This window comes from Ursus americanus, chromosome X, assembly GCF_024610735.1.
Source record: "Ursus americanus isolate L20-20 chromosome X, mUrsAme1.1.p, whole genome shotgun sequence".
In the NCBI taxonomy this organism is placed as follows: Eukaryota; Metazoa; Chordata; class Mammalia; order Carnivora; family Ursidae; genus Ursus; species Ursus americanus.
This window is the reverse complement of record NC_142164.1, coordinates 96,200,815-96,225,530: the sequence shown is the minus strand read 5'-3', so window position 1 is coordinate 96,225,530 and position 24,716 is coordinate 96,200,815. Positions and strand designations below refer to the sequence as shown.

At 39.3% G+C, this 24,716-nt stretch overlaps 1 protein-coding gene across 11 annotated transcripts in view; it reads right to left on the bottom strand.

Moving 5' to 3' along the window:
• DMD (dystrophin) overlaps positions 1-24,716 on the bottom strand; it is a 2,097,152-nt gene that overhangs the window by 841,472 nt on the left and 1,230,964 nt on the right. The gene's annotated exons all lie outside the window — the stretch shown is intronic.

Here is a 24,716-nt window from a genome sequence, read left to right as displayed (position 1 = left end):
TTAATGGAATGAATGGAAAAGATATAAAGACAGTATTGCATGGTAGTTAAAAAGGCTGATTAAAAAAAAAGCAACTCTATCTTTTTCCTACTTTAAATCACACTCTGCACTCAAGCTTTCCCACTGGGATCACGTCTTAACCTGACCTGATTTCCTCAACCTGGTCAGATTTCCTCCAGAATAAAATTAATAAAAGAATTCACAGAAGGCTTACAATTTCATTCAAATAGATAAAAAGTTCTGCCTTCATAAAACTTTCATTGGTGAACTCAAAGGCACAAAAGAGCACTTCTAAATTCCACAAAGCATAAACTGTAAAATCTCCTTTTATTTTAAAAACCAAGTATTTAGTAAACAGAATTGTTTGTCTTTCCACATAGTCACACCGCACTGACAGGAGTATAAGGACAATGGTTCTCCCTCAAAGACATTTTTTGTACATTTTGACGTTGTGTGTGCATTTGAGACATGCTCAATTTATCTCCTTGCTTTTGCTCATGGAGGAATTACTGGTAAATATTTCCTGTCTTAAAGCAGAGAGTTGACTCTGATGATTATCAATATAAACGAAAAAAAATCAAGTCTATTCTGTGAAGTGCAAGCAAAGACATCAACAGACCAATGGCAAGGAGCTTTAATGTTTATTTTTCTAGGCAAACTCTAACTCCACACTTGCTCTTTTAAAGCAGTTATTCTCAGTTTTAGCATTGACTCTCTTGGAATTTACAAAGTCATTAAACAAAATGGATAATCTTTTAAATGTATTTCTTTACCTGTATCCAACAAACTGATGAAAATGGACTTTTCCCTGAGAAATTTATCCTGACTAAAATTAATAGCAATGCCATCTAATGTTTTCTCTTTTATTAAATATTTTATTTATTTGAGAGAGAGAGAGCATGCATGAGTAGGGAGGGAGGGGATGGGGGAGGGGCAGAGGGAGAAAGAGAAGCAGACTCCCCACTGAGCAGGGAGCCCCAGGCCAGGCTCTATCCCAGGACCGGGAGATCAGGACCTGAGCTCAGGACCTGAGCTGAAGGCAGAGGCTTAACTGACTGAGCCACCCAGGCACCCCAGTACCACCTAATATTTTCATGTAATTTAAGTATAAAATGTTGCAAAGAGATAAAATATTACCATTTGAACGTGGATTTACCCTTTTGAGTATGGCTACTCATACTCACTGACCGGCCATTAGCTTCAAAATAGAAATGTAAAAGGAAAAGTGTCCAAATTATTGTGTTGTAAATGGCCATTTGTAAAAGTAAGAACCCATAAGAATAATGACCTTACTGTTAGCTCCACTTTTCTAAAGTCTAGGGACTTAACTAGACAATTTTAACACAATTCTTCTTGCTATGTACAGGAAAAGAAGGAATTTGCAAAGGCAAAGCTCTATAGCCAATCCATTTCTTCTTGAGCTCCAATAATGCTTCATATTATACTGTGAGGGTAACGGGCCAGTAAGTGGAATGAGTTTCTAATGGACAAAAAGTGGCTCTGAACTACCTTAGGGATCACATGGGACAAATTACAATGGTTTCAATAGCAACACTGCCTAAAGTGAAATTTTACTCGGTACCAAGTTCCTTTTCAATTGGTTCCTCCCTAGAATGTTTTCTTGTTTGTTGCAAATTCTCACCATAATTATATGGATAATGGGTATTCAAAATCTGGAACTGTAAATTTTTTCCCTCAGAAAAAACTTAAAATTTAAGAGAAATACTTGATGGGTTAAAGGTATCTTTATACTATGGGACCTCATAATGTCCAGATGATTAAAACCTCTTTGAACAGATAACCAGAATGCAATTTCCAATTGTGTATCTTGAAATACCCCCACACAATTAGAAACAGATTTAAGAATAGCTTTTGTATACATGATTGGAGGACTATGAGAGCCAGAGTTACACCATACTTCGGACCTATTGTAAGAGTGAATGTTTGTAACATTGAAAATGCCTTCTATACCATGAAGGCAAAAATTATTCTGATAACTTAGAGGAATTCTACTTATTCTAGGTCAGAACAGGTTGAACTATATGAAATGCTAAATCACATAAAACAGCAATCTATAAGTTTCCACCTAAAATTAGACATTTATATATAAAGTAAGCATGAGGGGCGCCTGGGTGGCTCAGTCGTTAAGCATCTGCCTTCGGCTCAGGGAGTGATCCCGGCGTTCTGGGATCAAGCCCCACATCAGGCTCCTCTGCTGGGAGCCTGCTTCTTCCTCTCCCACTCCCCCTGCTTGTGTTCCCTCTCTCGCTGGCTGTCTCTCTCTGTGTCAAATAAATAAATAAAATCTTTAAAAAAAATAAAGTAAGCATGAGAAACCCAAAGAAAATTTTCAGGGATTACCCTTAAAGGCCATTTCTTACATATTTTGAATTTAAGAGTCAACGTGTACTCCCTTAAGAATGCTTTCTCAGGTCTTTGACTATTTAAAGAAAAATTTTTCCTATTATAAGGTTACTCTATATAAGGTAACACCAATAACCCTGATGATGTTCAAAATTTAGCTCTTGGCTAAATTCCTGCTTTATAACATATCAAATTATCCCATTGGATAGAAACTGTACTTTCCAAGAAATCAGCCAATAGCCACATGTGGCTATATAAATTCAAATTAATTAAAATTAAATAAAGTTAAACATTCAGTTCTTCATTCCCACTAGGCACATTCTGAGTGCTCAACAGCCGCATTAAAGAGCATCTCTAACTTTGCAGAATGTTCTATCAGATAGAGCTGATGTGACACTGCCCATTTATCTGTCTCGTCCACTCGTTTACCTCTTGAGGGCAGGGGCTATAGGCTATAGGCTGCATTACATCCAGACTGGGGCACGTACATACTCAGAGAACCAATCAATAGATCTTATTATTTTCACTGATAACCGTCATACCCACACGTACAGTATGCTTTTCAGATTAAAAGTGCTTTTACATGCTTTTAGCCAGGGGCTGGGTAAGGAAGGGACTGAGTGTAATGAAGGTATGGGGAAACTTTTTGAGATTATTAAAAAAAAAATTCTTGGTCTTAATTGTGATGGTGGTTACATAAGAACATGTTTGTTGGGGCATCTGGGTGGCTCACTTGGTTAAGCATCTGCCTTCTGCTCAGGTCGTGATCTCAGGGTCCTGGGACTGAGCCCTGTCTTTAGCTCCACCTTGGGCTCCCTGCTCCTTCTCCCTCTGCCCCCCCCCCCCCGCTTCTGTGCTCTGGGCTCTCTCTCTCTGTCTCAAATAAATAAAATCCTTTAAAAAATGTTTGTTGAAATTTGAAGTATACATTTAAAAAGGGTAAGTTTTATTGTTTATAAATCATCCTTCAATAAAAAAAATGGAAAGGGGAAAAAAAGGTGATTTTATTTGCATTTTCGAATTTGGTCCTTGAGTTTTGGAGTGAGCAGACCAGAGAATACTGCTGAAAAAAACAACAGTCAGATACATTGGAAAATCACAGTACAAAGTATCAGGTGTGTCTCGGGATGTCAAGCCACAAAATCATCATGGGTTACCATACTGCTCAGGAAAGACACTAGTGGGTCTCACTGGGCAGGCCCCATTCTCACCCCCGCCCCACTGATTCTCTAAATCATTTTTCATTTTGCCATCTGTTCCTCCTGGCACAACAAAGGTTCAGAAAGAACAGTGTTAACTTTAATAAGCTTGTCTTGGATGTTATTTTTGAAATCATCAGAGGGAAAAAAAATCAATTCTGTTGATTTAATCCACTATTTATTAAGTGCTTATTTGGGAAGCATAAACACGCAGCTATACTAGTCTGACATGGTTTCACTGATATTATATGAATCTAAAACACTGGCTTGAGAAATATTATGTGGTTAATTCCCATTTCATGTACCTGCTATTCTGAAAAATTCTGAGGGTCAATTAGGAATTGAGATCATGAGTTTTTGATCTCATTCCCTGGAAACTAAACCCTGTGATAGAAAATGGCAAAAATTTGACATGTATAAGGAAAGCGGGGGCGCCTGGGTGGCACAGCGGTTAAGCATCTGCCTTCGGCTCAGGGCGTGATCCCGGCGTTATGGGATCGAGGCCCACATCAGGCTCTTCCACTATGAGCCTGCTTCTTCCTCTCCCACTCCCCCTGCTTGTGTTCCCTCTCTTGCTGGCTGTCTCAATCTCTGTCTAATAAATAAATAAAATCTTTAAAAAAAAAAAAAAAGGAAAGCGATTTCTGCAAGCTGTTCTTTTTCGGTGCCCCAACAACTTAACTGGGGATTTCCACTTGAAGATCCTCCTGCCACCATGATGGTCCAAGCCTGACCCTGCCTGTTAATCTCCAGAGCAGAATGCAAAGCACATCTGTTTACATTGTCTATTCGCTTCAATAAATGCGGATCACTGTTGTCTCTCTGGTGTCTTTTAATTCAATGTCATTACTTCGTGTTTGTTCTCGTCGGTGATGTTTATCACAAAGGGCGCAAAGGGAACAATTTATGCGCTAAAAGGTATGTCTCTGCTCAGCAGAATAAATTATCCTTAGAAGGGTCTGCAAAAACAACCCCATCTACATTTCTTGGTGAATACTCAACAAACGACAGCAATGAGGGATTTGAATCTTCCCCCAAAGAATGATCACCCACAGATTTTTCCTCATCAAGGTTATAGCAGGTAACAACATAATATCTTTCTAAGTAGTAGTAAAAAACACTCTCAAGTTAGTTAAATTTCCCAGTCTCAAAATAAAAAAAAAAAAGGTTTAGTTTGTTAAATCCATGATTAAATCGTGTGTCCTTTTCTCTCACATTCCAGTCTATAAGCAGCACAGGTAGGTCTGCGGCCTTGGTGTTTTTTGTTTTTTGTTTTTAGAATGGGGTTGATAGTTCTGTCTTCCCTGATGAACTGAGCCCTAGTCCCCTAGCTACCGACAGTCCACATGGTGGATAGAATACATCTAAATTTAGTTCGCCCATGCATTTGCCTTCCATTCTTTGACCTCTAACTGAAGAGGTGATCTGTCCTATAGGTGATTTAAAGTGAGGATGGAATGAGAAAGCAGATAGAAAGCACCTAGTCACTATGCCCATAATGAGCAATTAATAAGTGACAGCTTTACTCTTAGTATTGTTCTTACTATTAAGGTTTGCTCTCTTGAAATTGGTTCATTCAGTCAGCCTTCTCCATATGTACAATAAGCCCCTGAGGCAATGTTCGTCCTCCGCTGCATCCAACCTTTCTGGCTCTATCCAATGTGTTAGACTATTTTTACAGAAATAATTTATTTAGCTTGTTGTGACCCATAGCTTGGAAGTTAAGTCTATTTTTGTAGTTGCCCCCCCCCCCCCACCGGAAAGCAAAATTTCAATTTCACTTAGCAAACAGGCACTGTTTTTTTAATTTAAATGCAATTAGCCAACATAGAGTACATCATTAGCTTTTGGATGTAGTGTTCCACGATTCACCAGTTGTGTACAACACAGTTCTTAAATCCAAAACAAAGTAACGCATAAACAAAATCTCTAATCCCAAGAGGTACTTGATTTAGCTCTGCTATTATGTATCTTCAACCAGATAGCTGAATTGAAGACATGGAGCTCAATGTTGTTGTCTATTTGGTGAAGTGGTTGAACTATAGGACACCTAATGTCTCTGCTATCTCTCAAGCTACTGTTTGTCATATGACTGAGTAAAATTGCTGAACCAAAGTTTTTCAACAATTTCAGCACTCCAGGCAGATATATCCACAGAATCAGGATTTTGGCCAAGTACTTTAATGCTATAATGGATAGTGCTGGAAAACAGGGGCTCTTCAAAGCAAAATTGTACCTTGACTATTCTAGACATGGCTTCTGAAGGATCTTCCTAGTTTCTAATCAAGATTTATCCCAGTGCTTTTCTTTTAATAAGTGGGTAATTGCTGAATGAATAATGGCAAATCTTAGACTGGAAGGAACAGAATGAGACTGGCTGTCTTGTTTACCTTAACAATTTTTAATTGTACTAAACCCATTTGTGAGGGAAAAAAATGAAATCAGTTGACCTCACATTTGCTTACATCTTACATGTTTATATTCCTGTACTTAGGTCAACTCAGTTCTTTCTCATCATCTTCATTTTCCTCAGGTGTTTTTTTTTTTTCTCTTTAACATAGTAAATAAAATTCTTATGCCCACACTAAATCTTTCAAAATAGAGTTTCAAAATCCTTTGCACTTTACCACAGTTACCCCTCCTTCACATCTAGAAATACTACAAAGAAATATCTATGTTTAAAGTACTTTCGTTTCTATTCCTAAAGTATATTAACCACACATATCAGGGACATTCCATGTTGATGATTAGTGGCATGAAACTGTGACAAAACCAGCAAGATGCAAACTATCATCATTTTATAATATCTGTATATCTCTCAGTACATTTAATAATGACAAGTTTACCAGACGATGGGTGAAAATGAACTTTCAGCCAGAAGGAGGACTCTACTGTTTGATCCATGGGTATGTGATTCTCAATTAATCTCACTCATGCTTTTTTTTTTCATAAAAAGAGCTATGTTACAATCCTGGAATCAAACTAACTTTAAAGAATAGAACCTTAGGAAAAGAAATCCCTCCATCAGCTTAAGGATGAATGTGTGTCCATCAGAATTTTTTTTCTTTTCATTTTAAACCAGCGTTGCACAGTTGACAAACCATATTTCTGTTTTCTGGTCCCAGTTTTATTCCTTGTCACATTCCTTTCCTGCCAAACAAATACAGTAGGGTTCAACAGAAAGAGTGTTCCAAATCCTTAATCATTATGAAAAATACCATACCTTGACCTTGTATTTTAAAGTTAAATGAAAAAAAAAAGTTAAATGGAGTGGCATTATAAAAATTAAATTGGTTCTTGCTCATTTCCATAATATCCTCTAAAAAGCCTTGCCTAGCCTAGAGTGGATGTCCTATTTCTTTATCTTTCTTGATGACCTCTCATGCCTGCAAGTCAGCTCGTTTTTCTTTGCTGAAGACTGCACCCCACTGCTGCATGCACTCGAAAAGTTCCATTAAAATCTAGGGCATCATCACTCATTCTTATCTGCAGCAGCCTGCTGAACAGTGCCATACCAGCAACTGCATGCAAACTAGTCTCAAAGGACAATATTAGTTATATACATTGTCATCCCATAAGGAGAAGAATTCCACCTGGATCCTACCTTATCTCACAAAGCACATCTAGCCTTTCAAACATGGCTCCCAGAGTCAGTGCTATGAAAGGGTCTCTTGCAACAGCAAGCATTACTTAAAAAGCAATTTAGCAGCAAGAAATTAGCTTTTTATAGGACACCCTTTATTAAACTCGGTGTGAGATGAGCTAGCATCCTCAATTTCGCCTTACACCCACTGAGACCACACAGGCCAAAAGCAGTTTCATTTTAAATACTGTACTATACAAAAAATTTTATGTATTCCCCCTCTGGTCTTGATGAATTCTTTCTTGGCATGGATGTGTTATTAGGATAATGAGGATTGAGAATTAAGCAGGCTAGGATTTAGCACTGCTCTTTTTGTCCGGAAATGTGAAGAAACATCGATACCACTTATTCAAGGAGACATTCCCTAACTAGTGGGGACTGCTCGCTGATTAGTCATGGAGATGAGTAGTATTGATGAAAGAACTGGATAAAGGTGAGAAATCAGGAATATTTTCCCTCTTTATTTTTTATAGTATCAAACATCATTGTTCTGAAGCAAAAATGGCATTTTTGTAGAATATTTTATGTCAAAAATTGTCATATTTTGTGCCTCATTTCTCCATTTTACTTTGTAATATGGGATATCATCATTAAATGGTCTTCAATACTCATACGCATGGTGCTCCAGGTAGTTTTCTAACAAGCATGGTATTCTCTATTTTAATGAAGTGGTCGATGTGCCACACTTGCAAACATTCTCAAGATTTTGATTACTTAAATCTTCTAATAAACCTTGGCTTTTGGGGAGGACGCCGAGGTGCTTTGGTTTTAACATAAATATGAGTCCTGGATAATTTTTCCGGAGATAATAAGGCAAGTACTGAAAGATCTTAAAGACAGCTTGATACCATTCTACCATATCTGTATAATAGCATCTCTCCCTCCCGGTCATCTCCTAACCAATATATCTATCTGGAATCCACTCCACAATATTTTGTGTGCGGGGGGGAACTTTTTCTCAGAGGATTTTGTTCCTATGGTTATTTCCTGAAGCCATCGGGATGCTACTACCAAGATGAATTTTAGTCTAAATGAGTTCCCCTCAAATATGTATTAAGTAGCATGGAGATTTAAAAAAAAAAATAATAAACACCTGGGAAATGAAGAGATATGTAGCTTCAGTTATGTAATCTATTTTACATAAAATAGTCCTTCTAAGTCTAAAAATAATAACACAAAAACAAATGTCAGAGATGAAGTTTTAATCAAGCAGATATTTGTTTTATAAGGCCTTCTGTTTAAGAGCATGTGGTAAAACTTTTTAGTAATGTATAAATGGGAATTCTCTCTACATTAATTTATCAGATGTCTTTATTACTACATTCTTCAGAATTGTCAAGGAGAGTGTAGTGGGTTGAATAATTTTTTTTTCCCAGAGTTCACATCTACCTAGAACCTCAGAATATTACCTTATTTGGAAATAGGGTCTTCACAGATATACTTAGTTAAGGTTTTAGAGGTGAAATCATCCTGGGTTTAGGGTGACCTCTACATGCATTGACTGGTGTCCTTATAAGACACAGGGAGACATACAAGGAAGATGCCCACATGAAAGAGGAAGGCAGATATTGGAGTTACGCTGCCACAAGCCAAGGAGTGCCTGGGGCCACTAGAATACAGAGGAGGCAAGAGAAGATACTTCCCTAAAGACTTCAGACGGCCTGTTGACCTTGGTCTTGGACTGCTAGCCTCCAGAATTACGAGAGAATAAATTTCTGTTAAGGGATAAAGTCTGTGGTAATTTGTTACAGCAGCCCTAGGAAACTAACTTAGGGAGTACAGTTGTTATTCTAAGTAGCGAAGTACTTAAAAAGTTTGTTTTCAGTATCCATTTGTGACTGAGGCATACATAAATTTTAGCCAAGGGTGCCAACAAAAGCTGGTGACCTCTAAATTCAAAGATAGACTAATGGTGAAAATTCCAGGAAGAAAACACGAGAGCACGAGAGGTGGGGAGAAACAGCTAAGATAATAATCCATTTCCCAGTGACTGACTAGTCACCCATGAGAGATGGCAAGAAGTTTGTTCTGGAAGTTTTAACAGGGTGAACCTCACATTTTAAAAACAACAACTAATCCTGCAATATTTGTCTAAAAGTCTTTAATATGTTTGAGTGATAAATATGGAGTCTCCGTTAACGAAAATATTAAGACTACCGAAGAATTTTTCTTTTACATGTTTTCTCATATAATGTGAAGATATCGACACGGATGTAAGACAGCACTCACCAAGAACAAATGCAAAATTGTCACTGCATATGACAACTAGAGCTAGGCTGCGACTAATGCTTAGGACATTTGCTCCTGCCCATTTGAGAGCATAAGGTCATGGCAGAAAAGGATGTAACTGTGAGTAAAGACACACCTTGAATAAGCAGGGCAGCTTGCACCTCTGAGAAGTGAGCATAGATGTTCTCTCTTCAAAGGTATTCCCTTCCCATTAGGGGTGATTAGAAAGGAGAGTGGGGGGGCGCCTGGGTGGCACAGCGGTTAAGCGTCTGCCTTCGGCTCAGGGCGTGATCCCGGCGTTCTGGGATCGAGCCCCACGTCAGGCTCCTCCGCTATGAGCCTGCTTCTTCCTCTCCCACTCCCCCTGCTTGTGTTCCCTCTCTCGCTGGCTGTCTCTCTCTCTGTCAAATAAATAAATAAAATCTTTAAAAAAAAAAAAAAAGAAAGGAGAGTGGGTGGCAGGAATTGAAACAGGAGGCATTTTTACAAAGGATATAAAGAGTAATATGAATATACATCTGTGGACCTTTGAAGAAAAAGAATAATGACTACCATTTCCTGAGTATCTACTATGTGCCAAACATGATCCTTTTTTCATACGCATCCTTATTTAGTTCCAACAATTCTGTAAGGTAAGTAGTAGTATCCCTCTTTTACAGATGAGGCACTGGAGGCTTCTGAAGGTCAAATAACTTGCTTGAACTTATCCATTATGAGCAGATTTAAACTCTGCTCTTCTCCTCTCTTGTCCTCTCTGACCTAAAGGACCTTACGACGTAGTTGTACAACAAGATGAAAAGGCTTTAAAGTTTTGGTGTGAACAAGAAATGCAAGTGTAAATTTTTTTAACCTGTAGATTTAATTAAGTCCCAAAAGTGATGTGTGAAAAGTAAGGGCTACAGGAGGTCAGAAGTGGGGGGAGGAAAAAGCACAAGATTTCATAGAGGAATGAGGCTCTGAGCTCAACTGGGAGGAATAAAAGAAACAAAGCCCAGGTAACATAGATTGTGTGGGGGAAGAGGCAGGAGGACTTCCAGCATGATGCAGAATGATGGAAAACGGAATGGTTTCCTAAGGGACTCAAAGTGGCAAAGCTGGAAAGTTTGCTTGAAGCCAGAGAGTGAAAATTGGACTATGTGGGTGAACTTGAGTCTGTGAGGATTGGAAAATCACTGATATAATGAACCTAATCTATATCTATATCTTAGGAAGATTAATCAAATAGTGTAGTCAGACTAGAAAGGTGGAGACGGGAAGCTAGCCAACCCAATAATCAAAGGGATGAATTCCTAAATACAGGTAGAAACAGTGGAAGGGGACAATAATGAGTGAAAGGAAGAGTTATCAACAAGATTGCACACGGCTGGAAAAGCAGAAGGGGTCAAAAGAGTCTTACAGGTAGGAGGAAGGCAAATTAGCCAAAAGTTTCAGCTACTATTGTTGGGGGTCTCCTGGCAAACAAGTAGTTTTCCAGATTTACGGCTTTTTAAGTACTTCCATTATAGTCCATGGTTTGTTGTTGTTGTTGTTTTTTCAAAGCATACAACTTCACTGTAATTTTCTTTTATGAGACATAGGGTAAAAAAGGAAAAGCAATACACATTTTTAAATCACTGGAATCTATACATATGTTTAAATGCATAGATTATAAATGTTTTAAAGTTATTTAATGATTGAATTATTTTTGTTGATTACATAGTCAGTGAAAAGGAGTTTATTATTCTTGAGAGAAAATTGCAAGGAATATTTTTCTTTGGGAGAAAGCCAGACGTGAGCCTATGGGCCTCAAAGTGTTAATATAATTAATGTAATTTAAAACATCTACTTTACTCTCGGAGGATAACTAATTAGCTTGAAGAACTTAGTTTAATACATTTAGAGGTTCCTAGGAGTTCTTGGAAAGAAGCTGCTACAGAGATTCAGGGTATTATAATCATTATTAATTTCAGTATTTTAAAGTTCACACCAGATAAGCTTCCAAGAAAAAAAGACCTAAATTTATTTGAAAGGTCACAGAAATTTATTTTACTTATCCAACCGCATTGAGATAAAAATACAGATACTCTGATAAAAATCCAGCTCCATTGTGTGAGTAGCATGATATAGTAGAAGTGACCTGCTGGACTTAGGATTGGGGGCTGATTTCCTCTTTTGGTTCCTCCACATACTAATAATGTGATCTTAACCAAGTGATTTAATCTTCATAAACCAGCTGTCTCCTGTGAAATGGGCATAATAATGTTTGCTGCAGCCCAGTGAGGAGAAAGAGGTTCTTCTTCCCCCATGCTGAACTCCCAACGACTATGAACCATGCTCAACAGATAATAGGGGCTCAAAATATTTTTCAGTGAATGAATGGATGGATAGATGAATGCATGAATATTTCAAGTATTTGGTAAAATGAAGCACATACGTTTAAATATTTTATCCACTGTATCTATGGTGGAAATAACCATTTAAAGCTATGCTACTGCCCATCTCTTGCCAACTCTACAGTCAAGGTCAGCACATTGGTAGCTTGAACTTGGTCATGTTGGAGTATCTGTGCCACAAAATTTGGCAAAACCTACAAATCAGACCCTCACACCCAGGACCCAGTTGTTCTACACTGATCAGTGTACCACTGTTTTCAATCTTTGTCATTTGGCCTATGCTTACTTTGATCTCTTCAGTCTCCTCTACACCTGAAATACTTGCAATCATCCCAACAATTCAGGCTCTCTGGGTCACTGCACACCCACCATCTTGGCTTGAAATACCTTCCTCCCAGAAATGCATCTTGTCCTGCAGCTAACTCTAACTCAGACGCAATACCTTTGAAAACAATCTCTAATTCCTCCAAGTCAGACTCGGGTGCTTCCTCCAGGTGTTATCATTCAGTGGTTACCGCCATCATATTATCCCAATGTATTACAATAATTGCTTATTTGTATATCCCCCCAAGAGCTCTCAGGATTACAAGGACTCTCTTATTCACAGTTATAGTCGCCATACCTTGCTCCTACAGGAGATACTCAATGAATGATAGTTCTATGAACAACTACATAAACACAATTTGGTTTTTTACATGCTGGCAAGACAGGAAAGGTAACTAGATTGTTAGTCCAAGAAACAGAGGAAGAAGAGAACAACCCCTCTTACACGGGTGCTCTTTGCTTGACAAGCATTTCTGAATGTTAGTGGGGGAATCTATTACATTATTCTACACAATTAGTCCTGATGATGCTGCAGTTTTTACAGACATTCACATGGAAGATCATTGGTTTACAACAAATAGTTGATGACTGTGACAGATCAAGTCAACATTAACTCCTGCCTGGCAAGCTTATTGTGACTACCTAACAGTGACATTTGAAGTCATCTGTTTGGTCTAAAAATCTTATTCATAGGACAGACGCCTACACGGCCAGCCAGAATGGCTCACTGAGTGAACACTTTTTTTTCCCCTTTTGCGTCTTTGTGCATGAAGTGTTCTAGGAAAAACTCTGTTATTCCTACTTTTCACTCTTGCCTCACGCAGCTCAGATGTACCAGTCATTACCTACCTCCCTTAAGATCCATTTCATGTCCTCCCACAAACATTTCCCAGACTAATTTGCCAATTAACTTCTGGATGCATTTGGCAAATGTGAGGCACTACTGAGGGAATTAAATGGTGGGAAAAAGGGAGGATACAGAGTTTTTCCTCCCTCCTCCCGCTCTGGAGAGTACTTTCTGGCAGTGGCTGAATCTCCTCTGGTGCTCCAGCTTCCTAGCTTCCTGCAGGAGACACCTTCCTCCTTTTTGCGTAGCTCCTGCCAGGCAGGGCCCACCTGATTCTAATTCCCGCCACATGACCCCCACTTGCAAAATCTAGAAACATCACCTGGTGCTTAAATCCTCAGCCATGGACATAGGATGGGCCTCCTGCTGTTGCTAATTTCTAGGTTGTTTTACCACCTTTTTGGCGTCTAAGGTCTTCATCACCTATGTAACTCACTGCCACGATTAAACTCCCTCTCTTGGAATTATTTAGGGAAGTTTAATTATTATTATTGATTCAGAACCATTTTCTTTCTTCGTGGCATGGGTGTTTGATTAGGTGATGAAAATTTACAAAAAAAAAGAAAAAAGAAAATTTACAATTCCAAATCATCTGTGGCTCCTTTCATTTTATCCCTTAAATTGAATCAGTTGCCAAGTCTCCTACATTCCACTTCTATCATTTTCTCTCCTTTCCATTCCTATTCTTCAAACCAAAATACCATTGCCTCTTCCCGGAAATACTGCAATATCCTGCCATTGGACCCTCTGCCCTCAGCCTCTTTACCTTCTCTTTCACCAGGAACATGGACCCCAGAGCTAACTGGTGTTAGGTGGGATGGACAGAAAGATAGAAGGGATTATCTTAAGGCTTCACATGAAACAGCAAGGGAAATTTAATAAGAGGAGCTGTCTAAAGGCTGGGTATCACACAGACGGGACAGGAAGCTGGTCCTGGATTCAAGGTATCAGTAGGAATCCTGCCAGTAATAGTCTCAGCCACTTTCACTGCAGTTCTTTTCCATTATCGTTCCTCAGCTACCCTCTGGGTGTCTGCCTCATTCGGTTCTGCAACTATCTGGCTGCTCCAGCTTATTCAGTTCCCTTTCCCCCATAATTGACTTATACATAACTTTCATGGCTCTAACCCTGTCATGTAATTGACGCTATGTAGCTTCTGTACCTGTTGTGAGATTCCTGGCTTTCCTATTTCTACAAAGTGATAGAGATCTGATTAGGCAACTTATCTTTTGATGCCAAGCCCTGGGTCTCATCAGCCTAAAAAGTGGGCAGAGTTATGTGGGACCTGAACTCACCCTTTCACAGGAACCAGACACAGGCAGTTCCCTTAGAAATAGACTGATCATTAAACTTATCATCCAGCCTAGGGCACTTTTGAGAGTGAAAGAGGGCACAATAAATAATTACACAGGAAAAACTAGCATCAACTGATATTTTTCTGAGCAAGCTGCAGCTGTCACCATATTTATAAAATACTACAAGCAGGCATTATAAATTGGGTCTATTTCCACTGATTGGTTTTTCTACTGCTCTTCAAATTGCCCCAGAATATGTTTTTTCTAATGTGGACAGCCGTTCACTCCTCCCCCAACAGTGGCCGGATCCTATTGGTACCTTAGGTGTGTACTCAAATGTCTGCATTGTCATGAAGTCTTCCTTGATTTGTCTAGCAGAAAATTAGTCTTTTTATAAACTTAAATTGCACTTAAACTGTACATTCCAGGACCTGTGTTTTCTATCCTACATTCTATTTATTTATGCATGTGCCTTCTCCTAACAGGTGTAAGCTCTTCAAGGCATGAGCTATATTCATACATTTTTTTATATCCCACATTGCCTAAGTAGTATTTTGCTCATAGTTGGTGGCCAATGAATATTCATTAAATGAATGATTGCTAGGTACAGAAAACATCACTCTTGCCATTGCTGTCTCAAGTTTATGCAATTATTCTGGATCCTGATGCCTACAAAATGCAGAAAAGATCAGACATTGATCATGTCTAGATTAGCATTGCAGTAAGATAAACAGGAATAAGAGGACTGAAGTTACCATATTTACATGGTCTTAAGAAGGTTTAATGGGAAACAAATCAGACTGGGGACATTTTTGTTTCTGAAGAGACAGACAAGAAATCACATATAATTGAAAGAGAAAAGAATAAATATATTTTTCAAGAGGTATTTGTTCAAACATACACAAATTATTCTGACATATCTAAGTTGAGTATCTCTTGGTTTCTATAATGTATTTTATAAAATCATTTACAAGTTCAATTTAATCTATATGGAAATCATAGTGCATAACAGTCTTGCTACTTTTTAAAGTGCTTCCTAATGGAAAGTCCTGATATTTGAGAGAAGATTTTAATTGTTACAAAAAGAGCAGTTAAAGAATAAACTTTCATTTGTATTTGGAAGCTTTCTAGCCCTCTTCAACACTGGCCATTGGATAGTATGTTACATAATTTCAGTAAATATGAAGTGCCATCTTATTTTTAATTGTACTCTACACAGGATTCTTTTCCCTTTAAAAATACAGATTAACTTACATAATACTTTAGGTGTAGGATATACATAATAGATTTTCACATGGGGTAGTATTTTTAAAATAAACTATACATATCCAAGAATTCAAGCATTGAAAATTGGCCCATTGGGTCTCCTCCAAATCAAGGATATAAGGCAAATATGGACCTTTCGGTACAACTATACTGGATTCATTTTAACCCCAGAACTATGCCCCTTTAGGTGCCACATATGACCTTAGGCAAGTTGCTTAAGCTAGTCAACAAAATTTTCTCATCTGCTAATCAAGGAGAATCCCCACCTGGCTCCCAGGACCCATGTGATACTAAAAGCCCAGATACTAAAATCTGACACATACTATTCAACAGCGGTTATTATGATTATTGTAATACATGTAGAGTCCTGGATGATCTCATCAACTTCTATGGTATTTTGATAGCAGGCATCAATTCATATTTAATAGTCAAACCGTTAGTAACCCTTAGTAGTAAACAACCGCGCTAGTCATTACCTAGGCAAAGGAATGTGACAAGGCCTTAGTCTTAAGGAATTTAGGTTGTGATTACAAAGAAACACACTGAAACAATCAGCAAACTAAAAAAAAAGTACACACTTGCTAATTTAGATGCTGCTCTTTACTACAAAGATTCAGAGATGGGGTAATGTGTAATGGCTAAAGGGAATTAACACATTTCTGGAAGTTTGGGCTTTCCCTTACGGTAGTGGTTCTCATACTGGCTGCCTATTAAAATCACCCTGAAGGACTCTAAAAAAAGTGCCCACACCTTGGCTTCGCCCCAGAACACCAGAACTTTCAGAGACAGGATTCAGGCATCAGTATTTGTCCAAGCTTCCCGCATGAATATGTTGTGTACTGAAGGCTGAGAACCTCGGCCTTAAGGAAGGAGGAGGCTCTCCCTAAATGAAAAGGGGGCAGGGAGATCGCTTCAGGGGAAAGAACTACCTGAACAAAAGGTTCATGGAGTGATAATGCCCACTTCAAGTGTGTAGAAAATAAGCAGCACAAGTGGGGATTGGGAGGCAAGGTGGGGGAGGTATTAACAAAATGTTTGGCAAAATTTTACTGGGGCCAGATAGTAAAGCACGCTGGAGGCCAGGACGAAAAGTTTCGATCCATTTCATGGAAAGACCCATCTCAACATGATAAATTAGGAATAAGACCCAATAATACCAACGGTGTATACTCAGGATAGCTCAAATAAGAAGACTGAGGCTGAAATCAACGCCCAGAGGCTGGAATATCGGACTTACGGTTTCCTTCTGCGGAGCTGGTGGTACTTCATGTTCCCGTGGCTTGACTAAGCTCTCTAGGTAGCTTCAAACACCTGAATGCCTGTAGTTCTAGACCAGTGTTTACCTCGAAGTAAAGTAGCTAAGGCGCATGGGTCCCACGTCCACAGATGCTGATTTAATTGCTCTGGTGCGTGACCTGGGCCTGGAATAGTTAAAAGTTCCCCAAATTTGCACGTGGAGCAAGCTTTCAGGTGAAACTGATCATGCTGCCCGTGAGTAGCCGTGGTCTGGTTCAGCAGCTCGCAAACCTCAGCGTGCGTCAGAATCACCTGGAGGGCTGGTGAAAATGTGGCTGCTGGGCCCCACCCCCAGGGGTTCCAATTCAAGTAATCTGGGAAGGGAGGGTTCCACGTAGGTCTATTAAGAACCCAGGTGAGGCTGATGCCGCTGGTTCAGGGACTTTACTTTGAGAACCACTACTCTAGATCTAAAGTCATCACTAGATTTATTTACATTTTAAATACTTGCCTTTAATTCACTACTGGATTTCAAGACATCTTCACCTCCACACACTTTATTACAGCAGCTTACGCTATCATGCTGGGATTAGAGAAACGGGTACGTAAGGCACAGGACATAAATATTCTATTTGGATGCACAGCTGCCCTGAACCCAGCAACCGTCTGACAACACTCGCCAAACTGATTGTGTGTTGTCCACTCTGCTCCTTACCTATTGGTTCTTTTATCTAACTAATGATTGCAGTGCTTATTAGATGTTGACGGAACATTAAGATTTTGTTTGTGGAACCTGGCAAAACCTACTTGTGGCAGGACATCAGCTGGTGAGCACCACCAGGCGGCAATCCCCAAGCCTCCAGCGGGCGGAGCAGCAGGAGCTGGTGCTGTTGGTAATTTTGGCAGAAGAAGGCAGTGGTTCTTCTGGCCATAGCAGGTATTCTGTGATCTAATTCACGAAGGCCTTAGGTTGGAGATCCATTAAATGACCTTCCTCTAAACAAGCCGCAGCACTGAAATTTTAGACAAAGGAGAGCACATTCCCTTTAGCCTAATGAGTAGCAATAACTCAAAGATCTGGAGATTCTAGGATGTTCTATCTCATCAAAATGTCCTTGCATTTGTTCTGAAAGAATCTCCATTTCCCTCCTGCTCCTGGAGCACCCCTCCTCATCTATTTGAAGGTCCAGATTAAGATGTCACCCCCAGAGTGAGATCTTCCCTAACGTCCTGCCTACAGTCACAGTGCCTGCCTCTGTGCTGCCTGCTTCATGGTTTCTATTTCTATTACTGTGCTTCTTTCACGGAGACCTGGATGTCACCCAGCTCTCCTCCCCAGATGCCACAAGCACTAGGGACAAGAGGCAGCCTCTCAGTCCTCTTTCTCTCGGGCACCTGGAACAGAGCTCGGCAGAAAGGAGGGACTTAGTTAACATCTCTCATGAGAAGTTCCTTGAAGCCCTGACCCTCACCCTCTGCTGTCCTGGGAGTCTTCCCTAGATGCCTTGCAATCTCTCTGTACTTTTCCCGAATGCAGAGCTTATGCCTCTGCCTCTCAGGGATCTTTCCCATGTCTGCGGGCTAGCCCTGACCATGAGGCATCATGAGAATCTATTTGGTTCCCAGTTCAACCGTCAGCATTTTTTAGAGTGTATGTGGCACATACTGGGGATCAGTAAATATCTGCTAGATGAAACAAAAGAGTTTCTGTAAAATGGGCTGTTAAACTGGTTTATTAATAGTATGCTAATTTTCTGAAGTTGAAATTCCATCTGTGTGGCTGAATAACTTTGTTTACTCTTAAATAGAACAAAATGAACATGCCAATAGGTAATATTTAATAATACAGTCTGGATATATTTTGCACTGTTTGCCTTCTTCAAACCCCTCTTACAGTCACTGTCATCTTTTTAAAAAAGATTTATTTGAGACAGAGAGAGAGAGAGAGAATGCAAGGGGTGGGCAGGGGCAAAGGGAAAGGGACAGAGAAAATCCTCAAGCAGAGTGCCCGCTGAGTGCTGAGCCTGTCACGGGGTATCGACCCCAGGACCCTGAGATCATGACCTGAGTTGAAATCAAGAGTCAGATGCTCAACGGACTGAACCACCCAGGCCCCCCCCCGTGTCATTTTCAAGTATACTAAAATGTACCCGGGATTCAGTCATCAATGATGTAGGTATGACAGAGATATTACAGAAAGGGGCTTGGGCTCATATTCACATGATCTAGATTAAAATTCTGTCTCACACCATTTTGCTGTGTGGCTTTAGGCTAGTAGATTTAACTCTCTGGCCCTTGGTTTCTTTTCCGTTGAAATGAGAAGCTGGACTATATGATTTCACATGTTTTTCTCAAGTTATTTAAACTTATTGGTCCTCAGTCTCCTTGCCTGGAGCATAAAAATAATAAGAGTAACTGTCATTTATGGTTGTTGTGAGGGTTAAATGAGAAGAGACACGTAAAGCAGTTGGACCAGTGCCTGACACACAACAAACACTCATTAAAGCCTCTATGCTACTGCTGTTATTGCTGCTGCTGTTATTGTTATTTTTTAAGATTTATTTATTTGAGAGAGAGAAAGCGCTTGCACACGTACCTGAGATGGGGGAGAGGCAGAGGAAGAGAGAAACTCAAGTGGGCTCTGCACTGAGTGCAGAGCCTACGTGGGGCTCCATCTCATGACCCTGAGATCACGAACTGTGGAAAGCAAGAGTCTGATGCTTAACCTATTGTGCCACCCAGGCGCCCCTGTTATTAACACCCTTACTCATATGCTTATTTCCATTTCTGACTTTCTATAATTCTAAAATAGGCAAGTTGCAATTACTGCTTTACTTGGGACAACGCCAAAAGAAGTAACGAATCTATAATGGCAGATACAAAGGAGCCTTTTACTTTGTATCCTTTCATTCAGCAAGTATTTATTGAGTTCCTAGAAAAGTTGCTGGGTCTGGTGCCTGACCTATTACATTCACAATAAAAAAAAAAATACAATAGAGCATCCTGACTTAGCTGGGATGAAAATAATGCGGGTTAACAGGATAGACAGTTGAGGATGGGAGGGAGTAAAGGGCATGGGGAGAGACTGCAGCCCAGAAATGACATTCAGAAAATACCTTGGAATCCTGAGATCACATATATTTTTGCTTTGGAACAGGAGAAAGTGCAAATCTTTCAGGAAAACCATTCCTAGGAAATTGTACTGAAAACGTTCACAAACCAAAGTGCCCTGTTCACTGCTGGGATACGAGGAGGCTGAAGGCAACACAGATACAGTAAGGAAGCTCATAATTCACTCGGTGACCAGTGACCTTTAGTATACAGCCAACTGTGAAATGTTTTTGGTTCTTTCTAGAATGAGGAGTGGAAAAGTTGATGAGTAAGACTGAGACGAGAGGACAGTGGAATAAGCAGCTGTGAGGCATCTTCCACCTTCAAATCCTCAGGGTTGATGGGGGTGGACATGCGTCCCTTCATTTATTTCAGGAAAGAAGGCTACTGGCAGTTGCGGTGACTGATGTACTAGCCACCATGTGAGGCACTAGAAAACAGATGTTATTTAATTTTCACAGAAGCCTAAAGAGATGAGAGGTATTATTTTCCTCATTTTACAGATGAGAATTTCAAAGATACAGAGAGGTTAGGCAAGTTGACCTAGATTACCCAGCTGATAAGTGGCAGAGCCAAAGTTTGGCTCTAATACGGTGCGACTCTGAAACATGTATTTAGCTCAGTCAAGGAGCTCACAGACTTGTTCTAGTATAACAACACCTGTCCCAGGCTGGGGGAAGCTGGCTGAGGAGGCAGATCCATTCCTGCCTGTCTGTCACATGCACCATGTGGTGACCAAGTGGCTAGAGTCCTCAGCCCTGGACTCAGAAGAAAACCAAATGCACTTCAGTATTTTTCTTTCAATATGGATGCCAAAAAAATACTCAAGTCTTCAGTAAAATAAATAATAGGGTAATAGGGATAAATAACTATTAATGTTATCTTAGAGCCTGCTAAATACATCAACAGAGTAAGTCAATGAAAGTATTGTTACAAAGTTTGGTGAACGATGAGAATATTTTTGCATTTAGAGACTATTTAGTATTTCCTTTGGAGTCTCCTCAGTTTGAATTCCCATGCCATTCACCTGCATTCCACAAAGAGTTTCTCCTCAGATATACCTGAATTCTTCTTCATATCTTTTGCTTGGTTATTGTTTGGGTAAGCACTCACCATTAATTAGCAATGATGAGTAAAAGTGGGGGATGGAATGACCCATTTTTTAATGGATGTAGAAGCATAGGAGTGTCTGGCTGGCTCATTTGGAAGAGCATGCAACTCTTGATCTCGGGGTTGTGAGTTCAAGCCCCACTTTGGGTATAGAGATAACTTGAAGATAATAAAATCCTAAAAAAAGATTTTAAAATAAAGAATGTCCAAGCATAATAAAATGGACGAAAAATATTGCACTGCCTTCAAAAAGGGATACAAGTAAAGGAGATGGAAGAGGTAAGTAAGAGTTTAAAAGCACTGCTCAAAATGGTATTGATGTTTTATGACACATTTCAGGTCAACAAACACTGTCACTGTTATTACATTTTACAGAGAAGAATGTAAACAGAGCAGTTTAGAGGCAAATTAAGATTTTAGAGACAGCTGAGGGGAGATCAGGGGGACGGGTCAAGAACACTTTGTCGAAACACCATTTACTTCTTTCTCATCCTTAAAACCTACATTCTGCTAAAATATGTTAACCGTAGCAAAATGATTAACTCAATTTCTAATTCTGTGCCTTTCGCCTCTTTAATGAAGCATGCCCACATGTGGTGCCGAAAACTGGAAAGGGGACATCCTCATGAATTTCAGACACTGTAAAATTAAAAAGGAGCGCACATTTCACTATTAATTGCCTACCACAGCACAATCTTGGCCATCTGCATCTCTCTAATACTACCGTCTTCCAGCTAGGGGAGGCCTAACACTGAGTATGTTAGCATTTTAATTTTAACTCTTTTTGTAACATGAAAGTTCCTAATAAACCCATTATGCATGGATCTAATTTCTTAAACAGAATATTTCAGATCCGTACTAAAATGCTCCATCACTATTTGGATGAGCGTGACGAAGAGGTGTCACACAATGATAAAGGGGCAAACATGAGAAGTGAATGGGACATTGGACTCGGTAGGAACTGGCCCCGAAGTGATGCCAGTACCATATTGCAAGAGGACAGGCTGACACCAGGGTAGATTAACTTCCTGGAATAGTGTCTTTCAGAAAACCTTCCTCTGTTGCATCGCATATATCTTCTTGATCTCACTCAGCCCATTGTGTTGACAAGGTAGAAACAGACCCCCTTCAGCATTTCTGGAAAGTGGTTGAATATTTCTTTGGATGGGTGGCTTTGTAAAATCTTAACAATTTTTGCAACCTCACTACCAAATGACAGTTGCGCTAACATCATACCATGTTCTTTTTTCCTTTCCTAACACTACTCGTTATTTGATTTTATACAGAAATCTACCCATTCAACAAATATTTATTTAGTATCTGTTCTTTTTGCTAAGTACTGAGAATGCACCCATGAACATGAAAGTCGATCTTCACAGAATTTATAATCTAGCAAGAATTACAGTTTTGCTTTTTCAGATCTTGCCCCAGATAGAGATACTTTCCCCTCATCGCTCACTCTCAGGTGCATAATGAAATAAAGTTGCAGTGAAGTCTACTACAGATCTAATCTTCCTAAAAGCATCACTTTCTAACACGTTCTTTTCAAAGGCATCCAACGGCTCCTTTTGCCACTGACTCACATCCAAACTGTTCAGACTAGCAACCTGTCCCATCGCAAATTTGTGCTGATCCCTTCCTACCTGTCCTCCTTTATCCATGCCCAAGGACTTGCCATTCTCATCATTGTCTGGCCACATCTGTAGTCTTGGCAAGGGAGCTCAAGTCATTTTGTTTCCTTTTAGCTGAAGGCAAATTGGGGCAGGGCCTTACAATTTGTATTTTTAAGGACCTTGAGTGATTCTGATATAACACTACTTTCCCTATCTTTAAACTCTGCTCACAACCCCCAGCCAAATCAGATCCTACTCCTTCTAGAAAGCATTCCTCAGCTAGTACTTCTCATCATGATCTCTTCATTCTTTAAATTACAACAACACTATCACACTTTCTAGACCATTTACTTTCACATGGATAGCCCAGAACTTTGGAATGTTACCTATTTGGTGGATGTAAATCCTATATCACCAATGAGAAAACAAACTCTAAAGGAGATGAATCTATTATCCTGGACCTCTTTGAACCTCTCAGTCACACGTAGCACTGTTCTGAGGATATCTTCAGTACACACTGCATATTTATTTACTTTAATATCACAGCCCTTCCAGGGACTTTGCGAGTTGTATTTAACTTTTTCAGTCTCTCCAGCAATAACTTCAAACGGTAGCTTTAGGTCTGAGTGAATGAATGGAAACCTCAGAGTAATGCTTTTTACTCAAACGGAGGCTTGCTTATTCTTACAAGATCTAGTTTACAATGTACCATCTTGAAAAATACTAGCCTATATGTAGGTAAGATAATTGTGAAACTGTATTAACATTTCTTCTGAAGACATAATATGGTTTCACTTATATGTGGAACATAAGGAATAGCACAGAGGACCAGAGGGGAAGGGAGGGAAAACTGAATGGGAAGAAATCAGAGAGGGAGACAAACCATGAGAGACTCTGGACTCCGGGAAACAAACTGAGGGTTACAGAAGGGAGGGGGGGTGGAGGGATGGGGTAACAGTGTGATGGGTATTAAGGAGGGCACATATGGTGATGAGCACTGGGTGTTATACACAACTAATGAATCGTTGAACACTACATCAAAAACTAATGATGTAAAATAAAATAAAATGTCCAAAAGACATAATAAATGATTTATTTCTGGTTTGTGGCATATCTAAAGTGAAGCGCATTTTCTCTTTTATAAAGTGAAAATAAATACAAAAATTACTATATAGATTCTCTTTTGATGAAAAAGTATATTCATAATTTTATTTAAGCAACTTTAACAGATATTAGATTGCTCATTTTGACAGAAAGAAACACTAACTGCTTTTTTTGGCTCGCTAGATTACCTTGCACTGTATCACATGCATGGATTTCTAAAACCAATCAACAGAAAAACTGAGTATCTTGAGCTTTATGATCTACTTTCTTTAAGTTGGTTTCTTGCATAATTTTTTACTTTTTCAATAGATCTACTTGATATTTCTCAGGATTTACAAGCTGATGTTTTCTTTTAAAACAAAATACATTATTTTTAAAAGAAGATGTGGTCCATATATACAATGGAATATTACTCAACCATCAGAAAGAATGAATATCCACCATTTGCATCGACATGGATGGAACTGGAGGGGATTACGCTAAATGAAATAAGTCAAGCAGAGAAAGGCAATTATCATATGGTTTCACTTATATGGGAACATAAGGAATAGCATGGAGAACATCAGGAGAAGGAAGGGAAAAAAGAAGGGGGGAAATCAGAGGGGGAGAAGAACCATGAGAGATTATGGACTCTGGGAAACAAAATGAGGGTTTCAGAGGGGAGTGGGGTGGGGGATTGGGATAGGCCAGTGATGGGTAGTAAGGAGGGCACGTATTGCATGGAGCACTGGGTGTTATACGCAAACAATGAATCATGGAACACTACATCAAAACTAACGAAGTACTGTATGGTGACTAACAAAACATAAAAAAAAAAGACGGAGTTAAAATTGTAATTCCAAAATGTCAAAATGTTATATAAAAGCATTATGGTCTAAAATATTCAAAATTATATATTTGTAACCTAAGTGCTTTCCAATTTTTAAAGTATTTCTTTGTATTTTGGTCAATTATGATTATAATCTTATTCACATTCTTCTTGCATGTTTTAAAATTTATATGA